This window comes from Hyla sarda, chromosome 3 (genome assembly GCF_029499605.1).
Source record: "Hyla sarda isolate aHylSar1 chromosome 3, aHylSar1.hap1, whole genome shotgun sequence".
NCBI classification, from domain to species: Eukaryota; Metazoa; Chordata; class Amphibia; order Anura; family Hylidae; genus Hyla; species Hyla sarda.
In genome coordinates, this window is record NC_079191.1 from 84,932,003 (window position 1) to 84,959,149 (window position 27,147).

Consider the following 27,147-nt stretch of genomic DNA (forward strand, 5'->3'; position numbering starts at 1 on the left):
AATACACACACCTATCGTGGTGGTCCCTGTGGCCATCAACGGCCAGGACCCGCGGCTAATACAGGACATCACCAATCGCGGTGATACCCTGTCTTAACCCTTCAGACGCGGCGATCAAAGCTGACCGCCGCGTCTGAAGCGAAAGTGACACTAACCCGGCTGCACCGGGAGGGACCTTACCTGCCTCCTCGGTGTCTGCTCCGTGCCGGGATCCCCTGCATGGCCGGCGCTCTCCATCGTTGTCATCACGTCGTCGCGCAAGTCGCCCTGTCATCCAATAGGAGCGGCGTGCGTAGCGACATGATGGCGGCAACGGAGAGCGAGGATACCGGGCAGCAGAGACGTTCCGGAGCAAGGGGGACACCCCGGGGACACGGCAACAGCGGTGGAGGGCGACATCCAGGGCAGCGGTGGCGGGTCTGGAGCGGCGGGGACACATGAGTATTACCTCCTATACCAGTGGTCTTCAACCTGCGGACCTCCAGATGTTGCAAAACTACAACTCCCGGCATGCCCGGACAGCCATCTGCACTTCCTTGTGGGTAATTCAGGGCCTGAATTATTTCACATATACAATACAGTGTTTATTTTATATTGAAAGATACCGCTTATAACTCAGTTATTGGCCAAGATTACATTTTCCATAATACCACAGCAGCACTTAGAATTATAGCATTTGTAGACTACATCATAAAATGTTCACTTTGAAAAATGGAAGCTGTTTAGGTAGCAGAACCTTGTGAGTTTCAAGGAAAAAGCATGTAAAATTCTTTCTCGACCACCCGTGGAAATGGCACAGTAATTGGCTCCCTTGCGTTCAAGGCAGCGGGCGTTTCTCTGCCACCGGTACATGAAGAATTTACTTATTTTCTGCTTATAACAGATTTAGAGTCAGGGTGGAAAACTGAAAATGCACGTAAATGTTTCTAGGTCCTATGATTTTATTTATTATGTTCCTATTTGAGCTGTTCTTGTATTTTATCGTTGTAGCAAACAACATACTCTGCAAAACATAAAGAAAACCAACAATACAAAATGATATCAGGTTATAAGATTAAAGCTCTGATCAAATCTGCGTTGGCGGCTCCATTCTGAGACTCTGTTACAGATTTGATTCTGTTGAATCGGACTGGAAGAATAGTGCAGCATGAAGTGAAAGTCTTCGCATGAAAACAAGGGACACTATGACAGAAACTGAAGGGCCCCATTATAAACCATTGGGGTCTGTTGGGCACCGCTGATGTCAGCTGCTTGACAGATCCATCACAGCTTGAATTCAATTTCTCTCCTCCTATGATGGAATAAAAAACATAATTCACAACACAGATAGGAACAGAGCCTAGTCCTTTATTACCATTGCTTACAGTGACCCCTTTGGAGCTTGAAATATGCTAAGTGCTGAGGATTTCTGGGTGTAGGAAGGCATTATCTTAAATTAAATTGTCCTTGTTATGGGCACAATGCCCGCTTAAAAAAGGGGCATCTACAAGATGGAATAACCTTCTGGGTACAAAGAGATGGAAGGCTATACATGCCCTCCATTGGGGCAAATGGTACATTAGACCATATAGACCATATTATTTTTGGCACTCAAACATGTATATCATGGTGATAATATTTGGGAATTATAGATTATTACTGCACTAAATGATAGTTCTGTTGGATAGTGCACAGGCATGTTATTGGGCACTCTATGATGCTAGTAGTATTTTATGGTAGCTTGTGAAGGATAATTAACTTTTTTTTTAACTAATATTGAACAATCCCTGCATTAGGAACAGCTGGCGCCTGACATGTTGGGACCAATAATGCGATACTGCTTGGTGGGTCAGGATGAGCCGTTAATGGGGTACTCCGATGAAAAACATTTTTTCTTTAAATCAATTGGTGCCAAAAAGTTAAACAGATTTGTAAATTACTTCTATTTAAAAAATCTTAATCCTTCCAGTACTTATCAGCTGCTGTATAACACAGAGTCAGTTCATTTCTTTTTGAATTTATTTTCTGTCTGTCCGCGGTGCTCCCTGCTGGCACCTCTGTCTATGTCAGGAACTGTCCAGAACAGGAACAATTTCTCATAGCAAACCTTTCTTGCTCTGGACAGTTCCTGACATGGACAGAGGTGTAAGCAGAGAGCACCGTGGACAGACAGAAAAGAACTTCCTCTGTATTGTACAGCATCTGATAAGTACTGGAAGGATTAAGATTTTTTAATAGAAGTAATTTACAAATCTGTGTAACTTTCTGTCACCAGTTGATTAAAAAAAAAAAAAAAAAAATGTTTTCCACTGGAGTACCCCTTTAACAGAAGTCCACGTTTACCAGTCATGGGTAAATGTGGTGACCTCAGTGTTATGGACCACAGGCAAATTGTTGGAGGTCGTAGGTGTGGTGCCAGTATTTCGTAACAGATGTTATGTAAAAAAAAATGTTGGCACTCACGATTTCTTGAAGAATACTTTTCCTTGTCTGTGTAATGCTTATGTGATTACTTTCCATGTGTGAATAAATAAGAAAAGCATTCTTCAAGAAATCGTGAGTGCCGAGAGTTTTTTTTACTTAATTGTGACCTGCCTTATCTACTCGTGGGTATGAGTGCCGAACTTACTTCCATAAACGTTTCATAAACAGCTACACTAGCTGTTCTCAAAGTATAAGTGTGTACCAAGACTAGATGAACCATGGACAGACTAAAAAAAAAAAAAGATCACAGTGGCAAAGCAATATATGTAGTTCACCCAAGAAGCATGTTTGGTATCTCAGCAATGATGTACCACAGTGAACCAATTAACCCAACAGTAGAACAATGGTAAGGTAGACAAATTTCCACAATAACCATGCAGCAAACCTTGACTTATCTTGAGGTTTAATAGTGAGAGACTATCATTACAATAACGGCCTCTCATAAGCCAAGGAAAGACATCTGTGGACCTTGAAACATGGCAGAAGGTCATCTGGTGTGTCTCTTCTTTCCTGCTGAACCAAACAGATAGACCGGTCCACATCTGGTGTAAATAGCATGAAGCCATATACCTTGCAGTTGACATGTGCCTTGGTCTGTGTAGCATTTTTCTGTAATGACCTAGGATTATTGGTTATCATCATACCACATTGCTTGAATGGTGAATATTGTAGGAACCTGTTAGCTGACCTTCTGCATCCATATGTTCAGGAAGTCATGCCCAACCACAGTGCCATCTTTCAACAAAATAATGCTCTATGTCATCGGGCTTGGATCACTAGGGAATGGTTGGAGGAACACAACAATGTATTCTCCACACTTCTCTGGCCCCCAAACTCACTGGACTGTAACACCATTAAACATGTTTGGTATATGCTGAAATGGACTGTAGCAGGTATGGGTTAAGTTGAGATGGATCAACTCGATAGGGACTTATTTTTTATGGTCTGTTTTTACTTTCTACAACTTTGCCTCTGTCTTCTGCCATCCTACAACTTTGCCAACTCTGTTATTGGGATGGTACAACATCATGGGAGCCCTGTCTATCAGCCAACCTGGGCAAGTAAGAATCACTCAGAGTGCTTTTGGGAATATGACTGGCCTAGAGTTACTGATAGGTTCTATTCACATGGCAAAATTTCCGCTTGTGGAATTCCATCTCAAATTAAAGCCCATGGACTTCTATGGGATTCTGTACTCCCATTCACAGTTCGGAATTCCGCAAGCGGCAATTCAGAAGTGTGAATGGGAGTGCGGAATCCCATAGAAGTCTATGTGTTTTAATTTGAGGTGGAATTCTACAAGCGGAAATTCTGCCATGTGAATAGACCCATAGACTGGACACCCTTTAGAGAATGCATTTATCAATGGTGTCTGCACTTAGTACCTGCTGACTTAACCCTTTAAGTTCATTTTATTTAAAGGCCTCTATTCACCTCATGCTAGAGAAAGCGATTGTCAGGATGGTACAATGTGAGAGTATTGCAGTCCCCCAGCCACTTTTGTCAAGTTAGCAGAACCACACACTTTTGACATTGTTCATTGGTTAAGAGACACGGCTGGATCTTGTAAATGTCCATTTTAACATGCATCCATTTCATGACAGGTGCTCTTTAAGCAGATTGTTCTGTTTTTGCCTTTACTGCCCACATCACAGCTGCCAGCAAACAGCAAGTGAACGAAAAAGAGACACAAAAAGCAATTATGCAAAGAGAGAACAATATTCAAAACAGAGCGATCCCAGAATAGCCCCAAATCTGTGCCTCATCTTTACATTCAGCCTGTACTATAAGCTCATATCTTCTCAACACATTCTGTTTATTGTAGCACACAAATGACTGTTTTACATATATCTCATTATTCCCAGCTTGTGATCTCAACAGCTACATTTATCCTGATAGCTATTGTTGGGCTGGAAATAGCCGCTGTGGACTGTGTGCTGAGTATTATGCCGGGCTTTCCTCTAATTCTTTCCTCTTTTCTACTTGAAATAAGCAGTGGTTTATGCCTGACAGTTTTATATCCGTAATATTTCATGTCCATCCTAAACTCAGCAGCTAGGATTATCTTTGGCTCCATAATTCTTACAGAGGACATTTAAGTTAAATCTCCCTTGTGGATCCCCATCATTCACTGTATTACCTTCATAATTCTTCTTCCTATCGCTTCAGAGGTTGTCCCATGATAAAATATTCATTTACTTAATAAGATCCAAAAAAAAAGTTTTCATTTGGATAAAAAAAAAATCCATTGTATCTAGGTATTGCTCTTATACATTAGTTATGCTGCCTCCTAATGTGCTTTTGATTCTTTCTTAGAACATTCATGTTTTGTGGTGGTGAATAGGAACTTCTTTTAGTGCTGATTCTTTTTATCTGCTTATACAATAGCAGGAATCTCATCTCCATCAGTGAACAACAGGATTCAGGCTACTAAGCTACTGAGCATGGGTGACCACCAGATCTGATGCAAGAGGTGGACATTCTGAAAGGGAATTAGAAGAAATCCGGGGGGCTGTTATGCTTGGTGGCCAACACCTGTCATGTCATCATTTTCTGCCTTGTCATTTTACTCTAGTTGCTGGCAGCAGCTTTGATTTTTTTTTTGCTGAACAAATGGATCACCGTTGGAATTTAGTTGTATCTGGTTGTTGGCATGGCTTGTGTCCTCCCAAGGACCATTTATCTCTGTAGTAGATATTGTTTTAGCCATTCAATGTGTTTGTGCTATCTGTCCTGGTTTAGGCAGGTTTTTCTTTTGGCCTGCTGCTTATTTTGTCTTTGTCTTTACTATCTAATCATTTCTATATGAATGTGTAGTTGTCCATCCTTCCTATCTTGCCCTAACATAAGTCCTGGAGGCATCTGAGTACAGTGAAGCATTATAGAACCAAAAAAGGTGGTTCTAATTGGTGAAGTTCTGTTCTGCAACTTAGCGACCTGGAAGTATTGCTACAGCAGTGCCGTAACAAGTATGTAACAGTAATATCCAGACACGGGAACCTTCTTTTTAAATGGTTCCAGTTAAATAAGTGTAGTAAATGGAGGTTTATTTTTTTGGAAAGCATCTTTAATGCATATATTTCCATTGTGCATTTCTGTATCTTATAGTATGCCTTAGCTTGGAGATCTGTTTTCTTGCACAGCTATAAGGGGCATCTGCTAAGGGTGAGGACGCACGATCATGTTGCGTTGAAGTTGTATTACAGTTCCTAACTGTATTACGTCAGTTTCCATTAGTAAGTAATGGGAGAGATTAATTGCAGTATTGAAAACTATGATGCAGCTGCAACACAACCCGATTGTGTGTTTTCATCCCAAGAGGGCAGGTTCCATGCCACAGTCTATCCTACGAACCAACAATGTACACCAATATAATAATAGGATTTATTCATCATTAAATGGCAACCTGTTATATGTGGAACCTAATATAAGTATTACTGCTCCTTCTAATGTACATGGCTTTTACAGTGACCCCATCGTAAATTATCCTTTTAGATTAAGGCCATGTTCACTCACTGCAAAAAAAAACAGTATTACTTTTCGCTGCTGTTTTTTTGTGTGTTTACAGAAGTTTACATAGCTTCATACTGGGACAAATTTATCAATAGTGTTAGGGTGTGTGTTTTCAGGTTACGATGCAGTTTTACAAGCCAAAGACTCCAAATGAAGGGCATGTATAAAGAATAGACTAAAAACCTCCCATTTTTTGGCTTTGGCTTTGAAAAAAATGTGTCAAAGACTTGAGATAATAGAAAAGAGGGAAAGTTTATCTTGGTACAATGGTGCATGCTACTCACATATTATATGCAACTCACAACACTTGGGGGTCCTGGAGCTCCCCTCCAGGCCCAATTAGGAGAAACCATGGCTGACTTTTGTCTGTTACCACTAGAGGGAGATGCATATTGATCCATTATTCAGTTACACCTTTATTCCCAACCTTTTGCTCTCCAGCTGTTACAATACTACAACTTGGCTTGCAGGGCATGCTGGGAGTTTTAGTTTTGCAACAGCAGGAGAGCCATGGATTAGGAAACAATGAGTTAAATGGTTGCTGTATAAATCTATCTTGTGGCAGATTAAGGGATATAGAATTATCATTTGGAGAGTAATGGTCAGCTCTCCTATCTATGAAATAAGTTTTCTTTTCTCTGCATTGTTCTATACCTCTGTTATTCCTCTTGTAAATCTATAAATACTCACTGAATACAATTGGTTGTTACTATTCTCCCTGTCAGCAGGGTGTGCCACTGCACAGTCCGTCAGTGAAGTTTAGACAGTGTCAGAATATGTAGGGACATAGCATTTGACAAGAGGAATGGTAACACCTAGTTATTAAATTCATAGGCCTCGTTCAGATGGTGGAATTTCCGAGCAGAATCGGCGAAAAATCCACTCGGAAATTCCGTTGCAGTAGAGTCCCATTGTTTTCAATGAGGTTCTGTTGCACCATGCACACTCCAGAATTTCCGTGCTGGAAACATCTGTGCATAAATTCAAATTATGGCCTTAGCAGAGAGAATTGACAGGTCAATTTTTTTAGCGGATTCTGCTTGGAAATGCATTGCTGTCTGTGGAAATTGCACATTACTAAGGAGTCATTGGGCTGGCCTGTTGGGACACCGGATCGCCGGACATGTTGATTGGGGAAAGCAGCGCTCCCCCATCTGGACTGCAGAAATGAGTAGGCACTGGACCCTACACAATGCATGTGAAAAGGGAAGCAAGAAATCACACTCACCATCCAGGAGATCCAATAGCGAAGAACGTTTATTCCATTTGAATAAACAGCAAACAATGAAACTGCAGTTCCAAAAAGTGGGGAGTGAGAGCGGCCGCTCTCAGGACGCAGGTGCACACCACTAGATGGCAACTAATTTTGCGTCATCAGACTCTTCTTCCGGCCAAGTGTGTGCATCTCCTCCCTGTGGTTGTAGCACTTATCTACATGGAACAGACGGAAATGAAAAGTGTCATACATCACAAGACATAAAAATAAAAACATACATAACATCATGATAAAAGAATTAAAACTACAGTAGAAAGGAAGCACATAAAAGACTCACAAGAATGCTGATAAATCATTACGTTCATTGAGTCCCAGGGGGCCCATGGCATCAAGTTTAATTATCCACAACGCTTCGCGATGTAACAAGTATGTATGATGGTCAATACCCTCTCGTGCTCTGTCATTACGTTCTAGACATGCAAATTTTAGACCTTCTGTATTGCCTCTATGTTCAATCATATGTGAGACAAAACGAGGAGATCCTTTTCTTGTTTTAAGAGAATATAGATGTTCTCTTATACGTATAAACAATTTTCTTTTCTTTTCTCCAATGTAATAAAATTTGCACGGGCAAATAATGTAGTAGACAATGTAAGTAGATTGACAAGTAATGAAATGGTTAAGAAAAATATCAACACCTCCCAACTAGGGATCGACCGATTATCGGTATGGCCGATATTATCGGCCGATAATCACGATTTTGGGCATTATCGGTATCGGCAATTACCTTGCCAATAAGCCGATAATGCCCGCCGCACCGCCCCCACCGCACCGCCACCCCCGCCCCGGCGCACCGACCCACCGCACCGCGTTCCACCCCCCCCGTGATGCTGGGCGGTATACCGGTATGGATTTTTGCCCATAGCGCTATACCGGTCGGGCCCCTCCCCCACCCTCCGAGTCAATAAAAAAATTTAACTTACCCGTAATGGGGGTGGTCCGGGCCATCCATCCTTCCTTCCTGTATTGTCCGGGGGCGTTCCGGGTGAAGAGTGAACCGGTCCGGGCTGTCCTTCTTCTCCGGCGGTCATCTTCTCCACTCCGGGCAGGCTCCGGCCTAGTACGCTGCATAGACGCCGCTACGCCGTGACGTCAGGTGCGTCGCTGCGCACGGGCGTCACTGCGCAGCGGCGTCTATGCAGCGTACTAGGCCGGAGCCTGCCCGGAGTGGAGAAGATGACCGCTGGAGAAGAAGGACAGCCCTGACCGGTTCACCCTCCACCCGGAACGCCCCCGGACACTACAGGAAGGAAGGAAGGATGGCCCGGACCACCCTGACAGGTAGTGGGAGAGAAGCGGGTGGCGGCTGCGGCCTATGGCCCCGCAAAAGCCACTGCAGATAATTGATTTAAAGTGCCCGCTTTAAATCAATGACCTGCAGCGGTGTCGCAGGGGGTTAAATAGCCGATAACTTATACCGGAATATCGGTATAAGTTATCGGCTATCGGCCCTAACCTGCACCGATTATCGGTATCGGCCCTAAAAAAACGATATCGGTTGATCCCTACTCCCAACACAAAGTTTCTCTTTGCTAAATTATATTGGCAGTAGTTGCAATTTTTTGCATGTAAAATTTCCTTTTGGGTGACATTCTCGTAGCCAATTTTCATTGCTCTTGCAAACTTTTTGTGTACCCTGTTTTAAGTAGTCATCATCCGGACTGCAGAAATGAGTAGGCGCTAGACCCTATACAACTGATGCACTGAATACTAAGCCAATTTGTATAGGGGATATGTGTCTGATCTCAGGGTCCAACCTCAGGACCAGGGAGCAGAATACCGGGTGAGCCACCGGAGGTAAGGCCAGTTTTTTTTGTCACCATTCTGGGAAGCATGGCAAAAAAAATTCTATCCCAGAGTACCCTTTAAGCCTGTTTTCTTTTCCTTTTTATGAGTTGAATATCGTCAGGGCCACTCCAGCTGTATTTACACAGAAGGAGAGCCATTATTTTCCCTTTGATATAACATCATAGAGAAATAACATTATCCTGGTGACAGGTTCCATTTAGAGAGCAATTCCACTGCACAGCATGCATACATAGACAATTAGCATGTAGGTATAAGTATAGCATTAGGGGAATGTGAAAAGGTATTTAGCACATACATAAATAGGACTATGAGTCTCATGCACAGTGTTTTGCAGAGTTATTCATGTTGATTCATTCTGGAGTTAAAACGCTTACATTGTAAAATACAATGCTTTTGGAAAGTTTAAACTTTTTCCACATTTTGATATGTTGCAGCCTTGTGCTAAGGTCAAAAAATTTTTCCCCCAGCATTCTGCATTTAATATGTCAAAATGACAAAGTGGAAAGAGAATTTCAAACATTGTTGCAAGGACGTAAGTATTCTGATCCTTTGCTATGACACTTGAAATTTATCATCTCCTGTGGTAAATTCAGCTGATTGGACATGATATAGAATAACACAGTGTGAACAAGTTCTGGTTGTACTTTAACACATGGGTGTAACGTAGTGCACCTGAGTTTCCACGCTACTCAGTGTATAACCAGTCCAGCATAAATGGTACTCGTACAACAAAATATGTGTTCCAAGACTTTAACACTTTACTTCCAATACTTCTTCATACAAAGATACTTTCATACAGGAATAGTGTACTTGAACACAATGCAATATCACCCAGTGCATACTCGCCGATACGCGGTCACAGCATTACAACAGACTTCTTCGGCTCCAGCCGGAGCTCCATGTGGAAATGTCCATTAGTGCTGTGTACCTTGCTTTCTTCTGAGACCAGCGTTAGAGGCTCACCAGCCGGTAAGCTTGATTGGCGACGTTTCAGGATTACTCCCTTTCTCAAGCCTGACGTGAGTAACCCACTACCACATTATATAGACCTCAGTCTCACGAGAATTAATATCTAAAAGTTAAAGCCATTATAAAATAAATAAAGTGGTAGATGGTACATCCACAAAAATCATACATCGGAACAGTATGTATAAGAATACATTAAAATTGCAATATTCATTAATACCATTCGGGGTCATAGCATTTAACTTGGTAATCCAAAATACCTCCCTTTTCAGTAACCTATTTTTTATCTCTATACCTCTTGTTCCATTTATTTATTCTAATACCATCCATTTTAAATCACAAACTTAATGTTGGTTCTGTACAAAATGCCTAGCCACACTCGTTTCCCAATATTTAGAATTTTCTTTTTCCTGTACACTCTTTTTTGTCATATTCCTAATTGTACTTTTATGCTCATTGATACGAACTTTAATGGATCTGGCAGTTTGCCCAATATATATCTTACCACAAGGGCATTTGATAAGATATATTACTTGCTTGGTGTCACATGTAAACCATTCATGTATGGGAATTTTCGTTCCCCTCATCGGGTGAGTTACTGTGTCACCTTTTATGATTCAATTACAGTTTTGACATGAACTACATGGAAATGTACCATTTTTCTTAGTTTTTAAAAACGTTTGTTTCGATACACAATTCTTTTTTATGTCCGATCTTACCAACATATCACCGATCGATTTACCTCTTCTGTAAGCAAACTTAGGTTTTTCCTTAAATAACATACCGTATTTAGGATCTGCTTTTAGCATCCCCCAATACTTAGAAATTACTTTTTTAACCATCTTTGAGTGTCCGTCAAAGACAGAAAAAAATACATTTACATTTTTCTTCCTTTTTTTATTCTCTTTTCTCATTCTTAATTCCTCTCTTGGTATTTCACCTACCACCTTCCCAGCATCTTCTACAGATTTTTTATTTACCCTCTAGTGTAAATTTCTTTACTAACTTCTTTTGATTATTTTTAAATTCCTCTTGGGTACTGCAAATTCTCTTCGCTCTTACCATCTGACCTTTAGGTATACCCTTAAACACTTGTGGAGCATGTCCACTGTTTCTATGGAGTAGATTATTACGATCTGTTTCCTTAGAAAACAGGGAGGTTTCAATTCTCTCATCATTTTTTATAACCCGTACATTCAAGTAGTGTATTTCCTACATACTACTCTCACAGGTAAACTCGATCAATCGGTGACAGTTGTTAAGATATCGGACATATTCCTCCAATTTGGGACACGTGCCAAACCACAGCATAAACACGTCGTCCACGAATCGGAGCCAAACTTTAACGTGTTTACTTAATGGCTTGCTGAGACATGATGGCTTTCAAATTTGTTCATAAAAATATTTGCTACACTGGGGGCCACTGGGGACCCCATCGAAGTTCCTTGTTGCTGCATAAAGAACTCCTCCCCAAAATGAAAATAATGTTTATTTAACACCAGCTCCAGCAAGTCCATAAGGAAACAAATTTTCCTATTATCAAGATCACTGTCTTTCATCAATTCCTCCCTAATAGCCTGCATTCCCTCTTCTGATGGTATATTTGTATAAAGGCTTTTTATGTCCATGGTACATAGCCACATTTCTTTAGTGACCTCCCATTCTTGTATCCTATCCAAAAAAATCGTAAGTGTCTCCCAAACAATATGATAATTTCTTTACAATCTTTTGCAAATAGCCATCCACGTAAACAGCGAGTGGATAAAGTAATTTCTAAGTACTGGGGGATGCTAAAAGCAGATCCTAAATACGGTATGTTATTTAAAGAAAAACCTAAGTTCGTTTACAGAAGAGGTAAATCGATCGGTGATATGTTGTAAGATCGGACATAAAAAAAGAAACGTGTATCGAAACAAATGTTTTTAAAAGCTAAGAAAAAATGTACATTTCCATGTGGTTCATGTCAAAACTGTAATGGAATCATAAAAGGTGACACAGTAACTCACCTGATGAGGGGAACGAAAATTCCCATACATGGATGGTTTACATGTGACACCAAGCAAGTAATATATCTTATCAAATGCCCTTGTGGTAAGATATGTATTGGGCAAACTGCCAGATCCATTAAAGTTCATATCAATGAGCATAAAAGTACAATTAGGAATATGACAAAAAAGAGTGTACAGGAAAAAGAAAATTCTAAATATTGGGAAATGAGTGTGGCTAGGCATTTTGTACAGAACCAACATCAAGTTTGTGATTTAAAATGGATGGTATTAGAAGAAATAAATCGAACAAGAGGTGTAGAGATTAAAAAAAAAAAAATAGGTTACTGAAAAGGGAGATATTTTGGATTACCAAGTTAAATGCTATGACCCCGAATGGTATTAATGAATATTGCAATTTTAATGTATTCTTATAAATACTGTTCCGATGTAGGATTTTTGTGGATGTACCATCTACCACTTTATTTATTTTAAAATGGTTTTAACTTTTAGATATGAATTCTCACGATACTGAGGTCTATATAATGTGGTGGTGGGTAATTCACGTGAGGCTTGAGAAAGGGAGTAATCTTGAAACGTCGCCAATCAAGTTCACTGGCTGTTGAGCCTCTAACGCTGGTCTCAGAAGAAAGCAAGGTACACAGCACTAATGGACATTTCCACGTGGAGCTCCGGCTGGAGCCGAAGAAGTCTGTTGTAATGCTGTGACCGTGTATCAGCGAGTATGCACTGGGTGATATTGCATTGTGTTCAAGTACACTATTCCTGTATGAAAGTATCTTTGTATGAAGAAGTATTGGAAGTAAAGTGTTAAAGTCTTGGAACACATATTTTGCTGTACGAGTGCCATTTATGCTGGAATAGAAAGACACAGCCCTGTCTATATAAGGTCTTACAGCTGACAATACATATGAGAACAAAAACCAAGCCATGAGATAGAAAGAACTGCCTGCAGAGCTCAGAGACAGGATTGTGTGGAGGCATAGATCTAGAGAATGAACAAAAAAATGTCTGCTGCATGGAAAGTTCCTAAGAGCACAGTGGCCTCCATAAAGAATGTTGGAATAACCAGAACTTTCCTTCCTAGAGCTGGCCACCCCACCAAACTAAGTATTGGGAAGGGAAGGGTCTTGGTAAGAGAGGTAATCATTAACTCTGACTGAGCTCGAAAGATCCTGTGCGCAGATGAGAGAAACTTCGGAAAGGTCAACCATCACTGCAGCCTCCACAATCTAGGCCATATGGCAGAGTGGCAAGAACGAAGCCTCTCCTCAGTAAAAGACACATAAAAGTAGCCTGGAATTTTCAAAAAAAGCACCTAAAGGACTATCAGACTGTAAGAAAACAAGATTCTCTGGTCTAACATAACCAAAATTAAACTCTGGTCTCTATTCTACGTGTCATTTCTGGAGGAAAGCAGGCACTGCTCTTAAACTATCCAATACCATCCCAACATTGAGGCATGGTGGCGGCATCATGCTGGGAGGGGGGGTTCAGTGGATGGGACAGGGAGACTGGTCAGGGTTAAAAGAAAGCAAAATAAAGTTATGCCCAGAGATATTCTTAATGAAAACCTGATCCAGAGAGCTCTGGACCTCAATATGAAAAAAGTTAGAGTCTAAAGACTTTCCGAATGCCCTGTATCTTCATATGTTGCATCTTTGTTTGTGGTGTTTAAATAGAATTTGGGGGGGGGGGGCAGTGTCAGTTTTTCTCTATAGGTTTCTTATTCAAAACTGCAAGCTGTATTTTGTACATCTCTTAACTTACCCTAAAAAACCTTGTCTGGTCCCTGTCTGATTTAGCAAAGCTCCAATTCAGACACCTCCTAACCTTGAAAGATCTTTTGCTCAGGCTTTGTTCCCCTTGGTATCTTGATTTTAGATAGGGATTGACATCATGACATCCTATTCTTTGTGTTTTCACTTTTGTAGCCAACCCCTGCAGTTACAAAAGACCTGTCACCTCTCCTGATGTGTCTGTTAATATTTACAATAAAATAACAATTCTGCCCACGATCTATGGCTGAACCTTGATGTGTTTGCAGTTTAAGTAAAGTTGATATATGAAACTAAACATAACAATTTTGGAGCTTTTTTCCTTGAAACTCCATTATTCCTCCTGGAAATGTATTAATTACTGGGATTTTTTTCCAGTGAATATAATAGGGTAAAAAAAGACCCCATTCACTTAGTGGACTTGTTAAAGGGGTACTCAGCCCCTAGACATCTTATCCCCTATCCAAAGGATAGGGGATAAGATGTCTGATCTCCCTACTGGGTTTGAACGGTTGTGCTGTGGTGGACCTCAGGCGCAGGGTCTTCTCTCCAACATATACTCCTACCTCCTCCATCCTCCAGATGGGGATCCCCCAACTCACCAATACATGAGCTGTTGGGAGACAGCCCTTGGTACTGCCATTACCCTACCTTAGTGGCGTGTGATTTGGAAGAGGGCTTCGAAGGCTTCTATCTGCAAAACCTATAAAGAAACTCAGTACAAAATGATTATGGGTTGGCATCACACCCCTGAGCTCTTAAATAGACTGAACCCATCCATCCCTCCTCAGTGCTGGCATTGTGGAGTGTGTTTGGGTACAGTGTTCCATATCTTCTGGTCCTGTCCTCTTATAGGGGATTACTGGAGGATGGTTGAGCGATTGATCTCTGATACTTTGGGTGTCCCGGTCCCTCTAGATCCCCGAATATACCTTCTCCACCTTTCCCACCCTGCTTTATCTAAAAAAAAACTTCAAGCTTTTTATGCAAAGTGCTTTGACCGCTAAGACCCTAATAGCTAAATGTTGGAAGAGGACTCTTCCTCCCTCTGAGTCTGACCTGTTGGCCCATATCCGTGAGATCCGCTCCTTGGAATCCCTCACGGCCTCTTTGAACAACTCTGTTCCCTCCTTTCTTGCAGTTTGGGAACCTTGGGACCGCTTCTCTGACCGTCAGCCACCTTGATCTATCTATCTCCATCTCTTTTCCCTCTTTTTCCTTCTGATCCCTTTTCCATCTCCCCCTCGACTTTGTGGTCTGTTTTGTGATTGTCTTTGTGGTCCCTTTCTGTCCCACTCCTCCTTCCCCTTTTTTTTTTCCTTTTTATGTTTGCAGCCCTTCGGGCACTTTAACCGATTATATTGTTAGATGGAGGTGTGCCCTCCCAGGCTTCTATGGCTAAGATACTGATCATACTGTCCTGGTGCTGAGGTGTTGGATGCTTTTGTTTGTGTTTATATATCCTTCCTGACTCGCTGTAGCTGCCTTTTGTTAGCCAGGTATTTGTGTTCTGTTTTGCTAACTATCGGGCCTATCCCTCCATGCTGTTATTTGTATATTTATATATTTTAATTTGTATGTTGAAAAACTCTTTAATAAAAATTACAGTAAAAAGAAAAGATGTCTGATCTCGGGGGTCCCGCTGCTAGGGACCCTCGCAATCTCCCTGCTGCACCCGGCATTTGTTTAGAGTGTCGGGTGCAGCGTTGGAGGCTCCTGACATCATGGTCACGGCCAGGCCGCTCAATGTAAGTCTATAAGAGAGGGCGTAATGGCAGTCACAAGCCTTCGCCCGCATCACCAGTCATCCGGAACAGGGATAAGATGGATAGGGGACAAGATGTCTAGGAGCGGAATACCCCTTTAAGGATTCAGGGGTGGAATCCAAGCCTACATCCCTATGAAATTCTAAACATATGAATGTTGCCTTTCAGACTGTGCTGTGGTGCCTCCCATTGTCAAGGGTAATGGTAAGAACCAGTTGGCAATTTATACATAGAACTCCAGGAGGAATGACAGAGGAACAGCACAATGCAAAGTTCTAAGAAAATAGGTATCTGTATCTGATTGATGGAAGGGTCCGAGCGGGACTATGGACCGCTATAATCATAGTCCCGTACACCAAATGCATGGAGTGTATATGCTTGGCTGCCTCTTTAGTCACTCTTATTGGGTCTTTAAAAGATAGCCCAGTAGCTTGCTTATGTGGAGACTGTGTGGCCAGCAAGTTTTCAATAGGTTGCATTTTAAATGAAATACTAGTCTTACAGTGGTGCTCCACTAATTTAAAACATCACCCCTAATTGTGGGTGTGGGGGGGAACCCCGGTGGTCTTCAGAACGGGACCCACTCCCCGTGTGGGCATGTGCTCTTTGCATTCTCTATGGGCATGTGCTCAATCCTTTCTGGAGATCCAGAGGTTGGAACCGCCCATCCCCCCCCCCCCCAATCAGACACCTATTCTCTTCCCTGCGGTTAGGGGATATGTTTAAGGGCAGGGTCACACAGGCGCATCCACAGCGTATTTCACACTGTGGATGATCAGACGTCAGTCACAGAGGGAATTTCTCCACTACGAGCAGACACACAGAGCCACCTGGCCGCAGCCGAGAGCTCTCTCTGCAGTCCCTCTGTGACTGCTGTTGGCACATCCGCAGCATGAAAAAACACCTACTCTTAAAGAAGTAGAGTACACCTTTAGTACAGTATTTACTTTACCAGTTTATGATTAACATAAAGTGTAGAAGTAGGGTACTGATGCCAGGTAACTGATGTGCAGCAGGAAATGCAGTTGAGAACTGTGCAGACATGCTGTTACCAGTGGTCTTCTCCTGACTGTTATTGGTCGCGCAGTTTTGCAAGCTGTTTTTTAGCATAATCTTGTGGCCATTAATGAGCAGACCTTGTTCTGCATCCGGCTATTAACAGTTAATAAAAAAACATTCCAGACAGAATATCTGTGTGGTTTCCATCTGCATACCCTCCTTTCAGTAAGAGATAACTGTTGCTTGTGTGTTGCCACCTTCTTCAGATATTTTCTGTGACAAGATGAGCAAACATAATAAATAATATTTCTTTACTTGACTACATCACAGATTTGTTATTCCATCCGAGCTATTCTGCCCCACAGCTATGCCTGTATTGTACTTGGCCAGAATATAAAGCCATTATGCCTGCAGATTGTCACAAACACAGATCATAAAGGAATCCTGAGGCGCCTTACTAGAATGGCTGAGTGTAACTTAATGGGCATTTTAGTTGAAGAAATAAACTTGAAAAACAATTAGTGGATAGAGCCCAATGACAGATATATGAGCGGGTGCTAAAACTATACACACAGAACCAAGTTTAACGCAGCATGATATAGATTAGAACATTAAAATGGAGCTTAATACACATTGAAGTTAAATCCCGAACCAAGAGAGAGAAAGAAAAGGAAAGCGGGTTAGAGATGACTTACATAATCCTTCAGGTCTCCGATATGTGGGGAAGGCAGCAGTCGCATTAATAACATATTGCTGTGCACGTCTCCAATCCCGATTTCATTTGAGTTATTGCTATACAGTGCCCTCCTAATAATTGTAGTGTGCCAGCAGTGCCATGCATGAAGCATACAATTTCCAAGGGGTCTTCTAATTAGACACGGTATGGGTATTTGCACACTATATGTTAGTACACTATGTGGGATGGAAGGGGGTCCCAACAGAAAGTACTATCAAGAGGGCACTATGCAATGTGGGCTGACCCCGAATGGTCTTCTGATAAGTGTCACAGTAGATGCAGAACAAAATGTACTCTCCTGACTCTGGTCAAGAGTAGACACAACTCACTAGAGAAAACTAAAACCACCTATTACAAGGCTAGAATGGGTAGAGTTGGGATATCTCCTGCATCTATTGGCTAGGAGCTGTACATATGACTAGAATCTTCTCTCTTGCAATGCAAGAAAACTGCCTTCAGCAATTTGGGCATACAGGTTATGGTCCAGCAAACCCTATAATAGCTCAGCCAGCAGAATAGGTTCGAGATAGCTGCTGGTACAGCTTGCACTGGGCCATCACAGTAATGTTTTACTATAGAAATTGATGGGTACAACAAATGTATTTCTGGTCTGCCACAGACTGCATTACAGCGAGACAAAATAAGAGCATGAATACAAAAACTAGATTTCATTTTCTTTCAGGGATTAGTCTTTCAATAGATGGGCACATTTTTATTTGTTTAATCTCTCTAACTGCTATATGGCATGAACAAATGTAATTGGAATAAGGTCAGAGCTGTCAAATGGAAATACTTGAGATGTATTTAATTAAGCTTTAGTTTTGAATGCTGAAATAATATTGCTCAATAAATGAGCCGCCACACTAAAGTTCTTATGGCTTTGTGGCCAGCTAATATCATAACAGCTCAGGAGAGGCAATCAGGGTCCTGCCAAATAAAGCCCACTCTGCCACATGCCAGCACTGCCACGTATACATTTATAATGATAGTCGGAATTGAATTCATTAGTATTCAGTGAGCTCCCAATAGTGATGGCTGCAGGCAGCCGGAGTTATGTGACTTAACAGTGTGAAATGATGCCAAGGATATGGAGCTCTGTATCAGGAAAACAAAGCTCCAACCCTTGTAAAGATGTGTCCCTGTTTACTTTTAGGACATATGAATGTCATCGAGAAGGGTCGGCTTCTCAGGAGCCTATAATAATGAACAACCTCTGGCGAACGCAGACTCAGTATTAATTCAATATGCACTGCAGATCAAAATTAGAGAACAACACACAATTTCCTAAATTTCAAGGTCATAGTGTAGTCCTATATGAATATATCTTAACATGAGTAATATAGCAGTATTTTAAGCTTATTTCATAAATTGTATTTATTCTAAAGCACAGAATAGAAATGTAAATGAGATAATTGAAAAAGAACACTGATCAAAATTAGAGAACACTTTTAGATACCTGCAAGTTATTGGTTTTAATCTGGCAACTGGTGCTAATTTCCGTAATGATCTGACAAGCGCTATTTAACTGGCCTTCTAACTTTCCAGTTTTCACTGACTTTGCAAAAATGGTGTGCCATTCCGAAGTGACTGAAACCCTCCGGCAGCAGGTTGTCCAGAGAAAGGACAAAGGGGTAACCCTATCAGCCATAGCAAGAGAAGTTGGTCATTCCAAGTCTGTGATTTCTAGAATATTGCATCTTTACAACATCACAAACTCATTCATGTCCCCCAAGAAGGCTGGTCGCCCTCGAACAACAAATGCAAAAGAATACAGGGTAATACAGAGAAACTCCATGGGTAATCGTTTCAACACTGCAGCTAGAATTGCTCACCAATTCAGCACTGAACAGGGTAAGGATCTATCTCACCATACAGTGTCTCAATATTTAACCCCTTAAGGACCGGGGGGTTTTCCGTTTTTGCATTTTCGTTTTTTGCTCCTTGCCTTTAAAAAATCATAACTCTTTCAATTTTGCACCTAAAAATCCATATGATTGCTTATTTTTTGCGCCACCAATTCTACTTTGTAATGACATCAGTCATTTTGCCCAAAAATCTACGGTGAAACGGAAAAAAAAAATCATTGTGCGACAAAATAGAAAAAAAAGAACGCCGTTTTGTAACTTTTGGGGGCTTCCGTTTCTACGTAGTACATTTTTCGGTAAAAATGACACCGTATCTTTATTCTGTAGGTCCATACGGTTAAAATGATACCCTACTTATATAGGTTTGATTTTGTCGTACTTCTGGAAAAAATCATAACTACATGCAGGAAAATTAATACGTTTAAAATTGTCATCTTCTGACCCCTATAACTTTTTTATTTTGAGGCGGTTTGAGGGCTCATTTTTTGCGCCGTGATCTGAAGTTTTTAACGTTACCATTTTTGAATTGATAGGACTTATTGATCGCTTTTTATTCATTTTTAAATGATATAAAAAGTGACCAAAAATGCACTATTTTGGACTTTGGAATTTTTTTGCGCATACGCCATTGACCGAGCAGTTGAATTAACGATATATTTTTATAACTCTGACATTTCCGCACATGGTGATACCATATATGTTTATTTTTATTTTTATTTACACTGTGTTTTTTTTTTATGGGAAAAGGGGGGTGATTCAAACTTTTAATAGGGGAGGAGTTAAATGATATTCATTCACTTTTTTATTGCAGTGTTATAGCTCCCATAGGGACCTCTAACACTGCACACACTGATCTTTTACACAGATCACTGGTTTCTCATAGGTGCAGATATGCTGAAGTCATTCAAAGCAAAGGCTTTATTTTGTAAAGGGTTTATTTTGTAAAACACTGTTCTAATGGAATGGTTTACCCCTTACTAAAAATCCTTCAAATGATGATTAATATAGATTACCGTATATACTCGAGTATAAGCCGACCTGAATATAAGCTGAGGCCCCTAATTTCACCCCAAAAACCCAGGAAAAGTTATTGACTCGACTATAAGACTAGCGTGGGAAATACATCATCCCCCCCATGTAATCATCCAGACCCCCGGCATCATCCCCCCCCCCCTTCATCATCACCACCTGTCAATCCCTTCATCAGTGGTCTTCAACCTGCGGATCTCCAGATTTAGCAAAACTATAACTCCCAGCATGCCCGGACAGCCATCGGCTGTCCGGGTATGCTGGGAGTTGTAGTTTTGAAGCCTCTGGAGGTCCACAGGTTGAAGACCACAGCGGCCTTAGTCATCATCCAGCCCCCCCCCCTTGTTTTGTACTCACCTCCTCTTTTGTTTTGTACTCACCTCCCCTTGGCGGGAAGTTACGGTGAGCTGGTCCGGGCCATCTATGCTGCAGGGACCATCCGGTGGGGATGATTAGTCGTTGTGGGCTGTCCATTTTCACCGGAGGCCCTCTTCTCCTCGCTTCGGGCCTGCCACCGGACTAGTGACGTTGCCTTGACGACGACGCACAGGGACATTCATGCGCAACGTCCCTGTGCGTCGTCATCAAGGCAACGTCACTAGTCCGGGGCTGGGCCCGGAGCAGAGAAGATGGCCCCCCGGTGAAAATGAGCAGCCCGCAACGACTAACCATCCCCACCGGAGGGTCCCTGCAGCATAGACGGCCCGGACCAGCTCACCCTAACTTCCCACCGAGGGGAGATGAGTACAAAACAAAAGGGGGGGGCTGAATGATGACGAAGGCCACAGTGGTCTTCAACCTGCGGACCTCCAGAGGTTTCAAAACCACTGAGAAGGGATTGACAGGCGGAGAGTTCACTTGAGTATAAGCCGAGGGGGGCGTTTTCAGGGCGAAAAATCGTGCTGAAAAACTCGGCTTATACTCGAGTATATACGGTACATTATTTCTGAAAAAATCAAGTGTTCATAAATTGTTCTCTATTTTGAGCTGGCCAACATGTTATTCTATATATTCCCTGCACCAACCTCGGCAGTCAAGATGTAAGCCACAACACAGGCAATATCAGCTGCCTGCTTGATGTCTCAGAAGCCAGATCTGCATTAAACTGCTGATTTCCAGGCAAGCTAAGAGTGTGTTCACATGTTCAGGTTTTTAATTGAAGTTATTGAATTCAAAGCCAGTAACAGATGAATACATGGAGGACACATATAGAGAAGAGAGTAAATCTTCTCTTTTGAAATCCATCCCTGACTCATTCAGTAATTGCAATTAAAAACCTGAACATGTGAACAAACTATAAGGACAGGTTCACAATGCGGAATCTATGGATAGAATTTTCTCCAGAGGTTCCGCAGGCGTTGCTAGGACCACGCGGACTACATTGCCGCCCCATATAGTCAACAATGTATTTCTGAGTGGATCTTTCGGCAGATCCACTCAGAAATGCATTGCAGTCTATGGGGACATCAATTCAGTCCACGCGGTTCTAGCATCGCCTGCAGAATCTCCAGCGCAAGTTCTGTCCAGAGATTTTGCAGTGTAAACCTGGACGACATGAGAAAGACATTTATGAGAACATAAGGTCATGAAGCATATACATTTCTAGTAGTTGCCTTGTACACCCTGTCTTAGTAAGTCTATGTTCACTTAGCAAAATTTTAGAGAAGAATCCTGGAGAAATTCTGCTTAAAAATTCTGTTGCAGCAAAGTCTCATGGTTTTCTATGTTATTCTGCTGCACCGTGCTGTGGAAATTCTGATTTTAGACTCCACAGAAAGAATCTATTTGCCAGTTCTTTTTGCAGAATCCGCTCGGAAATGCATTGCCATCTATAGAGACGATGCACTTTCCAGCATGTTCTGTTGGCCTCCGCTGTCTGCGCCACAAATTATCTGGGTAAACATTCTGCCATGTGAACATAGCCTTAAGATGTAGGAGAGCACATCGAGGATCTTTCGTCAAAGAAGTTCTGTCCCTTGTTCAGGAGCACCTATGTCTTCTATGTGCAGAAGCTGTGGCCTACTATTTTTCACTTTGCCTTTACGTTGTGCAAAAACCATAGTTGTTAATTGTAAACCATTAGTAAGAAGGTTAATGTAAGGCTGGGTTCACACGGCCAAAAATGTGCAGAATGTTTGCCCGGAAAGCACGGACAGACATATCTGCACATTTGAATGATCTGATGGGCGCTAGGACCGCTCAGAAATGCGCCATCTCATAGACGGCAATGCATTTCTGTGCGGAATTCGCAAGAATAGACCAGTTTATTCTTTCTGAGGACACCGGAATTGGGTTTTCTGTGGCAGAAAAATCTGCCGCGGAAATCAGGCCGCGTGCATAGTGCAGAAGAATCTCATTTAAATGGCATACATCTGCAGTGGAAATGTCTGTGCGAAATATTTCAGTGGAATTTGGCACAGACTTTTTTTTTAAGGTCTTATTTTGAAATTTATAAGACTGGATTTAGATATGTCCAGCGTCCTGCTCAGCCTAAATCTGCCAAAACTAATGCCACAACTGATGACCAAAGTTCATCAGTTGTTCAGGATTCAGTGTTCATTAATCTGCATGCTGGACAGGGTAACGCAGCAAGTAGCGTTCCCCTGTTCAGTGCCCTTTTATCGTAATTCTGACCACCGTCACTTTACGCATTAATATCTCTAAAACGCTTTTACTGAATATTCTGATTCTGAGATAGTTTTTTCGTGACATATTCTACTTTATTTTGGTGGTACATTTTCTGCGTTACTTGCATTCTTTTTTGGTGAAAAATTCCAAAATTTCATGAAAATTTTGAAAATTTAGCATTTTTCGAACTTTGCAGCTCTCTACTTGTAAGGAAAATGAATATTCCAAATAAATTTTATTTTTCTTCACAAATAGAATATGTCCACTTTATATTGGCATCATAAAATGGACATATTTTTACTTTTTGAAAAAATTAGAGGGCTTCAAAGTAGAGCAGCAATTTTCAAAAATGTCATGAAAATTGCAAAATCTGAAGGGACAGATGTTGCAGAACTACAACTCCCAGCATGCCTGGGCAGTCTAGGCATGCTGAGAGTTGTAGTTTGGCAACATCTGGAGGGCTACTGCTTGGGCACCACTGTAACAGTGGTCTCCAAACTGTGACCCTCCAGATGTTGCAAAACTACAACTAACAGCATGCCCAGACAGCCTTTGGCTGTCTGGGCATGCTGGGAGTTGCAGTTCGGCCTTACTAGTGGTTGCCACAGTAAAGATCGCTTTACTTTCACTTTCATTCCCCCCCACTGTCATTTCCCTATCTGAGCTGGGATATCTGCAGTCTCCACGATGATCTTCGGTACCCACGCCATCTTCAGGTAAGGTGCCGGTCTCCATCTTCTCCCCCCCCCCCCCCCCCGTTCTGCCCGACATCCAGGGGTGGTCAGAATGGGGGTTTCCATGGCAACCCCCTGTCCTGCGCTGCTATTGGTCAGAACTCAGTTCTGACTAATGGCAGGGGATAGGAGGAGATCACAGCACTGCGACCTCGCTCCTATCCTGCAGGATGATCAGGGGTGTCACTGACAACTCCAATCATCCCTATTTTTCGGGTGATCGGGTCACCATAGACCCGATCAGCCCGGATTAGCAGAAAATCTCGTGTCTGAATTGACATGCGATTTTCTGCGATTGCCGACATGGGGGATTTCAGGACCCCCCTCGGCGATGTTCCGGGATGCCTGCTAATGATTCCAGCAGGCATCCTGGTTCGGTCCCCAACCGGCTAGCGACGGGGACTGGAATTCCCATGGGCGTATGCATATGCCCCACGTCCTGAACAGGTTAAGACCCCGTTCACACTAGAGTCACTGCTTCTGCTCATAATGAAGCTCTCACAGGTCAATTTTTGAACAGATGCCCACAAATCCGTGCTTATAAGGGACATGAAAGGTTTCCACAAGTAATTTTGTGGAAAGAATAGCTTAAGAAGAACAGTATTCCTACTGTTACAAATACTGGAACATCTGATGGAACAGAGCCTATCCAGACAGTATAATTATCATATAAATAACTCATCCCTATATTATGTGTAAATGAGCAACACTTCAGCGGTGTGAATGACCCACAGACCACCTGCAACAGAATGCCATTATATACTGAAAACGTAAAGAGTGATAAAAAAGTATGACTAGCAAATCTGCCAAAACAGCTTGCTTGTGGTTTCCAGATAGCAATAGGAGGTTTTTATTCGCTGCACTGCACAGATGATGGCTGACTACAAATAACATCACTTGCCAATGTATGGAATGAAAGCTGACTGTATAGGATTTATGTGCACTACATGAACGAGCAATGATATATCCTGGTGCTCCTGCACAGGTCACTTACATCATTGCTGGTCTATTATGTTGCAGGGGACTCGCAGACTCTCAAAGCATCTGCCCCACTGCTTACTTGTTGCTATGACATTGACATTTATAGAATCTTATACTGCAACACTAGGGGAAAAAGAAAGAGGAGGGCACTGACACGTTTGGCTAATATTCCAAAGCACAATACATGGAATCCACAATCTTTCTGAGGCCTAAGGCAACAGGTGTAGCTTTTTTATTTAGGGAGTGCCTTGCAGGGATTGGAAGGGGAACTACTAGGGAGTGCATGCTAGCCCTATAAGTTTCAGGCAGTGCTCACACGCGGCCCCTAGTGGACAGAATGGAAATAGAAGCAGACACACTAGAGCAAGAAGACCAGGAAATACAGCAAACACATGGCACAGAGAAAGTCGCCCAACGCTGGTAAGAACGAGGACACATGGTTCATTGGTGGTTTCCATCCAACAGCGTTACACTTATTTACAGTGGATTATAGAATCTAAGCTTGTGAATGCAGAACATTTAATGTTATGGAGGTTGTCCAGGTTTGTCACCAATGTGCCTCAATTTATTGTTTAAAGCCTGCATATAGTATAGCTTATCTGTCCAGATGAAATATCGCTGCTTTACAGTTCTGACTTGCACAGAAGAGATAAGGTAGAGGGAAAGGAGTTGCATTGTGAAAACTTATGGATATGGAGGATGAGCGTAAAGCGATGAAACAGATTGAGGTAATTTGTTTCAGATACAAGTAAAAACCTCCTGTGGGATCTCCAGCTGGAGGGAGAACAGTGACACAATTTATGTTAGTCATTAGGTAGAAGACGGATCTTGGTGCAAGCGGAGAGAATGGGTAGGCACGAGAATGACAAATGCCTTTCATATAGACCGGCTTCTCTTGTAAACAGGTTTTCTTCCTTTTATTTGAGGAATGAACTCTAAATGATTTGCAATATTGCTCCTTACCATTTCTGGCACAGCAAGTAGGGATTTTTCAGAGGCTGCAAGGTTTCCGAGTAGAGCCATTTTCAAAGAAATAATAGAGTTCTTATGATCTTTTCTATGGTTGCTTTATAGCACTACTATTATCCAGTATTTATCATCTGTGAAAGTCTGCTTTTTACTGGGATCAATACTGCCTGCCTGTCAGCTCTGTAGTTACTACTTTCTGTTCACACTGCATGTAGGCATTTAGGCCCAGATTTATCAAACTGTGTGAGAGAAAAAGCTGAGAGATTTTCCAACAGCAACCAATCACAGCTCAGCTAATGAGCTCTGGTAAAGTGAAAGCTGAGCTGTGATTGGTCGCAGTGGGGAAATCACTCCACTTTTTCTCTCACACGGTTTGATAAATCTGGGCCTAAGTCTCTGATAGAGGTCCATTCTCTTTGGAGCAAATTTTACTTACCTACCTTGGTCCCCCACAGCTGCCACTGTGGCTTCTTCCAGTTTCCCGCTGGTCTTGACTTATTTCTACTTCCAAGATGTGTAATTTCAGCAGGACCTGCCTGCTCAGTTGCAGCCAGTAATGGCTGTTCAGGCAGTCTTGTTAAGGCAGCATGCCTTGTAAGGAGCAATAAGTGGAGACCAGCAGGGGACAGGAAGGAGCAATAACTGGAGCTGTGGGGGGACCAGGGTAAGTAAGCATATTTTTATTTTTTTTACCAAACCCACATCCCAATATAAAAAAATGGTTATGCCAGAGTATGTCAATTTTTTGCATGTGAAACTAGAGGTGCAGAGATATAGCTGCTGGCAAATGAACTTTAAACATACCCCTGCAGATGGGCATTGGGCATTGGATTGCTCTAAAAGACAAGTTGTATTTACAGCCGCAAGTGTCCTGGAGGCATGGATAATACTAATAAATATACTTGTCGATACTAAAGGGGAGAATTAGGGGAGCAGGAAGACAAGTTAAGGAACGGCACAGCCATGCCTACAGGACACTTGTGTCTATGAATAAAACTTGATTTTTGGATCGGCCTAATGCTCATCAACATCAAGAGTATGTCAAGATAGGGATTGATAATAGAATTATAGTACAATAAGCTCATTTACTGATGCCTTACTTGTCAAATGCTGTATTCCAGACCCAAAACACATTGTTTAATATGCATTTTACAATTATGAAGAAAAAATATAAACTATCACCACACTTTCTTTCCTCTAAAGGCAATGCCAGCATTAAAGGGGTACTCCGCCCCTAGACATCTTATCCCCTATCCAAAGGATAGGGGATAAGATGTCTGATCGCTGGGGTCCCTCTGCTGGGGACCCCGGGGATCGCTGTTGCAGCACCCCGCTATCATTACTGCGCAGAGCGAGATCGCTCTGCACGTAATGACGGGCAATAGAGGGGCCGGAGCATCGTTACGTCACGGCTCCGCCCCTCGTGACGTCACGGCCCGCCCCCATAAATACAAGTCTATCGGAGGGTGCGTGGTCGCTACGCCCCCTGCCATAGACTTGCATTAAGGGGACGGGCCGTGATGTCTTGAGGGGCGGAGCCATGACGTCACGCTGCTCCGGCCCCTGTATCGCCCGTCATTACGCACAGAGCGAACTCGCTCTGTGCAGTAATGATGGCGGGGTGCCACA

At 42.2% G+C, this 27,147-nt stretch overlaps 1 protein-coding gene and 1 long non-coding RNA gene across 2 annotated transcripts in view; one reads left to right on the forward strand and one right to left on the reverse strand.

Moving 5' to 3' along the window:
• DNER (delta/notch like EGF repeat containing) overlaps positions 1-27,147 on the forward strand; it is a 272,367-nt gene that overhangs the window by 113,383 nt on the left and 131,837 nt on the right. The gene's annotated exons all lie outside the window — the stretch shown is intronic.
• On the reverse strand, positions 661-25,732 carry LOC130361467 (uncharacterized). Its single transcript, XR_008891012.1, has 3 exons — positions 25,513-25,732; positions 7,205-7,407; positions 661-1,291 (listed from the first exon to the last, which is right to left on the reverse strand). It is a non-coding gene; the product is annotated as an uncharacterized LOC130361467 (long non-coding RNA).